At 50.5% G+C, this 7,500-nt stretch overlaps 1 protein-coding gene across 2 annotated transcripts in view; it reads left to right on the top strand.

The window, feature by feature from the left end:
- ankfn1a (ankyrin repeat and fibronectin type III domain containing 1a) overlaps positions 1 to 7,500 on the top strand; it is a 110,522-nt gene that overhangs the window by 33,251 nt on the left and 69,771 nt on the right. The gene's annotated exons all lie outside the window — the stretch shown is intronic.

The following is a 7,500-nucleotide window of genomic DNA, read 5'->3' as shown; positions in this document are numbered from 1 at the left end:
CAAAGGGAAGGCGGAGGAAAGGCAGGTTTAGTGGAGCTGATGAACGATGGAGAAGCTGCGCATCGCTCTCCCGAGGTCCTCGTGGCTGGATTTCTGATGAAGAGCAGAAAGGTCACAGCAGCAGCGTGCGTTCGTATTTTGATGTCATCAACGCTTTAACCTGTTATGGTGGCAGAAAGTCTTCAGGCTGAGGCGCTCGTAATGCTGCGGCCGCCTCGCCTCTGAGGATTCAATTCAGGACCTCGCTGATTGCTCTTAAGGCTCTTAATGACCAGCCTCCGTCTTATATCACACACCTCATCCACCGGCGCTCGCCGGCGCTCTCTGTGATCTGACAACAAATCTCTCTCTGTGTCCCACGCTCACTAAAACTGAACGCTGACAGTCTTCCAAGCTGCTGCGCTCCAACAGACAGATTTCATCCACGCAGCGCTCGTTGAAGCCTCGTCGCTCGTCTTGTTCTGTATTCCTCAGGCAGCCTCTCTGTTACAGTGACCTCACAGCAGCCGTGTTATTGGTCAGATGATGTCATTAAAAATGCTCCAGCAGCACAAACACAGCACAAAGGTCCAGTTCAGGTGACGCTAGCAGTAGAAATGATCTGCAGAGAACAAACCAGTTTGTATGTATTTAACATGACTGTGAAGGTTTTACAGTCATAAAGGTTTGAAATGGTGACTGATCACCTGACCTGATTTCAGTCACAGGAAGAAGGCCATCGACATTTAAAGTGACTTTAAGAGCTGGAAGCTTTTATTCTGTCTGTGGGAGGGGCTTGTCCCAGCTTGGTGCATGGAGTTTTTTATAAACATCCCCGTGAAGACTCAGACTCGTGAATTCATCAGAAGATCTGCTAAATGGTTTCTCCTTCACGTTTGTACCAAACCGAGCATGTCTCCGTTTCCCCGAAAGGACCGAAAGGTGAGCGTAGAGGCGGACGTCCCCACATCATGACTAAACAGGTTTATGTGTGAAGGCCAACTTTGCACGGATGAGGAGACGTTTTTACTGTTTACAACAGGAAACAACCTCTCTGACACACACACACTCACACACAGACACTCAGACACACACACACTCACACAGACACACACTGAGAGGATGACTGCGTCCTGAGTAGAATCAGTCGTGACTGTTCTGAGTTTTCTGAGTCACGGCTCGTTACAGGATCTCTGTGTTTGCGGCTCTTCGGTCGCACTAGCCTGTGGAGTGCATCGTTAGTGAGGACGCCTCACACAGAAAACACGCTCACAGAAAGACTCTCAGCTTTTCTGACTGAATGATGAACACGAGCTTCAGTTTGTTGCACATTAGGATTTAACCAGCAGTAATTATAACCTGGATCATTTCTGTTATTTAGAAACTGAACCAACAGAGTGTTGAAGTTGAAACATTGGCGAGCTTTAAATCGTCCATGCAGAACAGAGCTGTGCAGAATAGAGCTGTGCCTTAGTCACATCCAGCAGCAGGTGGCTCCCTGCTTAGGCTCAGGTGTTTGTGAAGGATAACACGTCCTCACATCGGCGCTCCTCCTTCCTCTTCTCATCACAGCTGTTCTAAAAACTCCGATGGACTTGTCCTCTCTGAAACCTCCACCTGACTCGAGGCTCATTAACTGTGATGGTGTTCAGCACCTCAGAGGTATGTTTGATATGAATGAAGGAAGCTTTTAATCACCTGAAACTTCCATCAAACCACGAGAGAAGAAAGCAGTGAAAGCTGAAAACGCTGGAGCACATGTTGTCCTTTGAGCGCTACATTTCCAGTGTCCTTGAACACAACACAGCCCTGTGACACTGGCTCCATCAAACATTACTCACTGCTGACTTCCTGCTTTGCACTTCTTTGACTCATTCCTGGCGCTGACGCGCTTTTCTGACACGTTAACAGGGACAGAGCTTCGAGTCCAGCAGCTCCTGGACCAGCTCTACACCAGCTCTGCAGCCACTTCACAGCATTTACTTCCAGATTCACTCTGTTTTTCTGCTCTGAACACTGTTGCATTGCTTCATTTCTCCGTCCTTCTGTCATGTCAGGCTTAAATCATGGATACTTAGACTAAACTGGACTTTAGAGGAACGTTACAAACAGCAGGGGCGCTTTTCCCCTTTCAAAGCCCATACAAGCTAATCTTTAAAAACAGGCACATGCTGGGTGACTAACTGCAGCAGGCAGCCATTACATTAAAACACCTTCCTGATGCTGGAAGAGGCCAGTCGAGGTTTCCCTGCAGAACATCACCCAGAGCGCCACACCAGCCCGAACGGATTGTTCGGGCCGGTGTGGCGCTCTGGGTGATAGTGATAGTGGGTGATAGTGCATCCTGCCGCTGTCCCCACAACAGATAAGTGACCACCTGAGTCTGACTCCTTGCTGTCAGAGCAGCAGCTACTCCCCGCCTCAGTCAGGCCATCGGTTCTCCTTCTGTGGACCACGTCTGGTTATTTCTAACCGCTGCACACCTGATCTGACCCATCGCGTCCTCGCGCTGTCGCTTTGTCTTGTATCAAGTCATCGAATTCTCTCGTGATGCTTCGCTTGTTGTTTCACAGGATGTTTATAGTAAATTAGAACGTGCTCATTTAAATCCAGTCCGTGCTGTAAACTGTGAAGCTGGATTTTGGTGAAAGGCGGAGTCATGACAGAGTGAGGTGCAGCGGGGAGGGAGGTGTTTCTCCTCAGGTTGCTTTCAGCTCACATCAGCCGATGGTGGATTTAAAGGTCACCGACAAACGAGGTCAGACTTAAACTGATTGAACTTTTGCTGCAGAGGTAAAATTGAAGCAGACCCTGCGGTGGCTCAAACTGAATCAGCGTGGGAAGTCTGTGGCACGCCGCCGCCGCTGCGAGCGGAGGCCGTCCATCAGCGAGGGATAACAGTCGTCGTGTGACGCCCGGGAAGCCACTAACGCACCATTTCTGTGACTGATGCGAGTCATTTCCTCGCTGACACACGCTCTCCGAGGAGAACTCCCACGCACTCATAAACCACGACACACACACGGCGCGCACTATTAAAGTTACGTCTCCTCGTGCTATACTGCAGAATCGTGACTCGACATCCTGTCAGCGACGAATCATTACGAGACAACATCGGCGCCTCGACCAATCACACGCGCAGACAGGAGGGTTTGTTCGGAGACGTCCTCCTCACACCTCGACTGGTTTTCCAGTGAGCAGCAGTGTTTCACTAAGTCACTGTTTGTGCTGCAGAGGGCTGTTAAACAGTAATGACCTGTGAGCGGCTCAGAGGCTTTTAGCGCTGCTTCAGTTCAGCCTGACAGGAGTGCAGAGGAGGAGAGCAACACATCACATTTACTTCAAACAACAACGCAACGGCTCAGGCACGACAACCGCATCCAAACAGCACCTAACAACAAACACAACTACAACCAACCCCTAATCAAGCACCAACCACAGTAAGCCACAGCCAGCACCGACAGCGACCGCCAGACAAACCAACAGTCTTCAGTTCAATTCAGTTTTATTTATACATCAAATCACAACAGTGGTCACCTCAAGACGCTTTATATTGTAAGGTAGACCCTACAATAATACAGACAACAATCACATGACCCCCTGTGAGCAGCACTTTGGTGACAGTGGGAAGGAAAAACTCCCTTTTAACAGGAAGAAACCTCCGGCAGAACCAGGCTCAGGGAGGGGCGGGGCCATCTGCTGCGACCTGTATCCAGAACAGCACGCCACCAACAACCTTCCAATAATGATCTTTGGAACAGTGAAACAGTGCACTGTGATCCAACAGTGTGTATCCAGTAAACATCCAGGACTTCCTGTTTCAGTGTTTGTGGACAGATGTGGAAAAATGAAACACCTTCAGATGACAGCTGATGGTGCCCAGACTCTTCACCTTTATGAAGAGGCCTGGTTTGACGTGATTGGTCAGTACCTAAGTCCCGTTACAGGAACTGAAGCAGCATTCGTGCTCCCACACTGTGCAGCAGAGGCTGTGAGCAAACATACTCCAGCATCGTTTTCCTTGCACCCATCGGACAGACAGGAGCAGCTTCACTGATCTTCTCCAAAAGAGGATGTTGAGAAACCATCCGTCACGCTGCGATGTGTTTTGGGTGTTGTGATGTGGAGGTGTGAAACCTGGCTGTGTCTGCTTCACAGCCGGAGTTCGTCCCGAATGTTGCTGCAGTTATTTGTCAGAGAACAGGATGTTCGTTTCCTTCACTCACATAAATACTTTGAAAGCTTTTTTTCCTGTCATATTGAAGTAGTGAAAGCTGTAGGCGTTCAGTGATGCTCAGGATGTTTTCACTATTTTCTGCTGTGGAAATGTTCCTGCTGGGAGTCATGGTGAGATTAATCTGATTACTGGTTGTGAGTGAAGCGAGGTTTGTTTTGTCCCTGTAGGCAGAACTCTGGGCCCAGAGGGTAAGAGATCGAGGTCGTGGTTCTCAGACGGGAAATGTTGGACCGTTTACTCCAGGCTGCAGATCTCTGCCCGAAGGAGGCGGAGGCGGAGGCGGATCTTTGCGTGTTTGCTGCTTTGCAGAAAGTCAAAGCAGAGAGGCGTGTGTGCAAATATTCAGATGAGGTGATGTGCATGCCTGCGTGGTGCAAACTGAACCTGCAGGAGCCTCCATTGTTTCTCCCTACGTCTCTCCCTCACCTGTTGCGCTTGAATGGGAACCATGGAAACAGAGCGCTGCTGTGGCAGCTCTGAGCCAATGAGCAGCAGCCGCAGCTCGTCTCCGCGGCACATTAATTGTTTTCTGTGTTTATGATGTCAAACCGGATTGTTTGTTGGCTGCTGCAGGCTGCGGATGCACAGTAACGTCTCGCAGAGCTCGCTCTGCTGCATCGCTCTGCTGCATCGCTCGCACCTGCGACCGTCCTTCATCATAAACAAACACGCCGCCGTCTGCTTTGGCCTCGGCTCGCAGGAGCTCACGTATGGATTCATTCGCAGCTCAAAATAGTTCCAATAATCATGCTTTCATTTGCAGGGAAAGCAGCGACCTTCAGGCTGAGGCCTGCAGAGAAAATGAATCAAAACTGAAAAAAAGGTCTTTAAAGCTTCGTTCTGTGCTGAGCTGAATGTTGTAAACAAACACAGAAACTCTGTGAAGCACGATTCATCTCCATGTTTGATGTTTATCTGCTGTGAACTCAGATAAACGTCCCGTTTACGCTGCTGGCGCTCCTCCACCGCACACCCACCTGCAGGTGGATTCAGAACGCTACAACGGGACAGGAAGTGAGGTTAAGCCCCGCCTCACCTCTGGAATCATGTCTGACTGCGGCGGTTAGAACCTGTGATGGTCGCCAGTCGGGGGGCTGCGCTTGGACTCAGAGAACTGAAGTTACAGTCAGTAACCCCGATCTCGTGCTGTCGCCCACAGCTGCTGTTTCCACAGGGACACATTTCAGCAGCGCACCCCTCATTCACACTTCTATCCACAATTATCCACAATACTTCAGCTGATGGTCACACGGAAACATCTGCACGGACGATTGGTCTGAACGCCACCTCAGACTTCAGTCCTGCTCGTTCTTTAATAATTTATTTTTATTCTATTTTATTTAATTCGACTGTATTTTAAGGAGCTTTTAAAGCTTTAAAGACGGTATTATTGTATTTCATTACAAAGCTTTATTCTACTTGTTTTCTACTCAGTTTAGCTTTTCCAGCTTCATCAGCCTCACATCTGTCTGCTCTCCTCCTCAGTCTGGGAATCTTAAAGCTCTGAAACCCTCAGACAGTCCTGAGTTCCTGAGCTGAGGGCGTTCCAGAAGAAAAGTTGGAAAACCGGGATTTGTTTTCCGGCTGTGAGTGCGGCTCGCAGCGAGTCACAAATACAGCAGATGGATTTTAGACGTTTACAGCTGCGTTTGATTTTTGTGCCGTCGTCTCGACCGACCGGCACGAGGCTTCATAACTTTATAACAACCTGTCGGAGCTGCTGGGTTGTTATCAGCTCAGTGACTGTTCATGTTGCTGAGAGCAGGAGCGGCGCTGTGGAGAAGAGTGTGACTTCAGGCATTTCTGTGGGTCGAGGCGTTTGAGGTGCTGTGCAGAAGGACAATGATGAGCTTCAGATCAGGAGAAATGGTCCTTTACAGGAAGATCAAACCGCCACACGCTAATCGTCAGCTGTGATGTGACCTCATAGGCAGGCAGAGCAAACATGAGCCGACTGTAAACCGCGGCGACAGCCTCTGATTTCACTCAGTGACCTTTGACCCTCAGCCCATTGGAGCGTCCGCGCTGTGTTTTGTGCCAACTGCTCCTTTAATGTCCCGGGGAGGTCGGTAGTTTTCCACGCCGGGTTGTAAAGAAGAGGCTCGGCAGGTGGGAGCAAACAGCTGCTTAGATACCTGGGAGTCCAGCGTCGCAGGTTCAAATCCAGCACGTGACCTTTGACACGAGCACAAACATGTTGCTCGCCTCCGAGCGTCCTGACGTCAAACCTGCCCAACGACAGCGAGTTGAAGATGGTAACATGAAACAAACTAACGCTGGCTAACTGCAGTGTTTAGAAGCTCTTTACTCCTCGCTGCACCGTGAAGGACTGCAAACAGCTCGAGCTGCTCTTCATCACCCGACAGGAATCGCACACAGAGATTCCTCTCGCTGCAGAATGCCGAGTGTTGCTCAGAAATATAGTTTGATTGAAATGTTTTACTTGAATTTTTACTTTTTTTCTCTTTAATCTGCTCTAAATGATTCTAAGACCTGGATTTTAAACCGTTGGCGTCGTTGAGGCTGACGCGTCTTGTTTCCGAGTGCAGGTCATCAGAGACGCTCAGGATTGACGGGTCTGACTGACGGTCGCTCGCAGCATCGTTTCACGTTCACGTTTTTATTTTTCTGCTGATTCCTGCGAGCTGCAGTAAACCTCGTCTCTCACCTCCTCGCTCCGCTGCCTCCCCTCCTCTCCCCCTTTTGTTCTCCGGCTTTTCAAACACTGCCGCCCCTCCTCCATCGCACACTCCTGCTCTTAGAGTGTGTGCTTCTCTCAAACATCGTTACTCCTCCCTCCCTCTGCTGAGTGTGTGCGTTGCGATGCGCTCTCCGGTGAACAGGTGTCCGCTCAGTCTCAGCCGGCGCTCCGGAGCAGAGAGCAGATAGACGCTCGCTCGCTCGCATCCCCGGATCGGACCAAGCATCGTAGCTGGGGGGCGGCTGCAGTCCCCCCCCCACCCCTCAGAGATGCCACAGAGAGCCGGAGGCTGCCGGGAGGCTTCAGTCAGAGAGATTTAACCCAGCCGAGGAGCCTCTGCGCTGGGAGAGATCTGCTGCTGAGCAGCCTGGTAGACTTCCTTCGGAGGACCCGACCCGCAGCTGCTCCCGTGAGTATCGCGGCGCCTCGCCGAGCATCCGGAGACAGAATCCAAACTTTAGCTGTTTTATTCCGCCTCGGCAGCTTAGGTACAACTTTGATCCGACAGGTGTACCCCGGACCGCGGTACGGTCCACGTGGATCCACGGCGTTCTCGTCTTTTCCCCCACAGACGCTCATCACT

Source organism: Copadichromis virginalis, linkage group LG8, assembly GCF_057382275.1.
Source record: "Copadichromis virginalis isolate Kocher_CV1m ecotype Utaka linkage group LG8, C_Virginalis_male_GT1.1, whole genome shotgun sequence".
Classification (NCBI taxonomy): domain Eukaryota; kingdom Metazoa; phylum Chordata; class Actinopteri; order Cichliformes; family Cichlidae; genus Copadichromis; species Copadichromis virginalis.
Note: the sequence above shows the minus strand (reverse complement) of the source record. Positions and strands in the feature narration are given on the sequence as shown.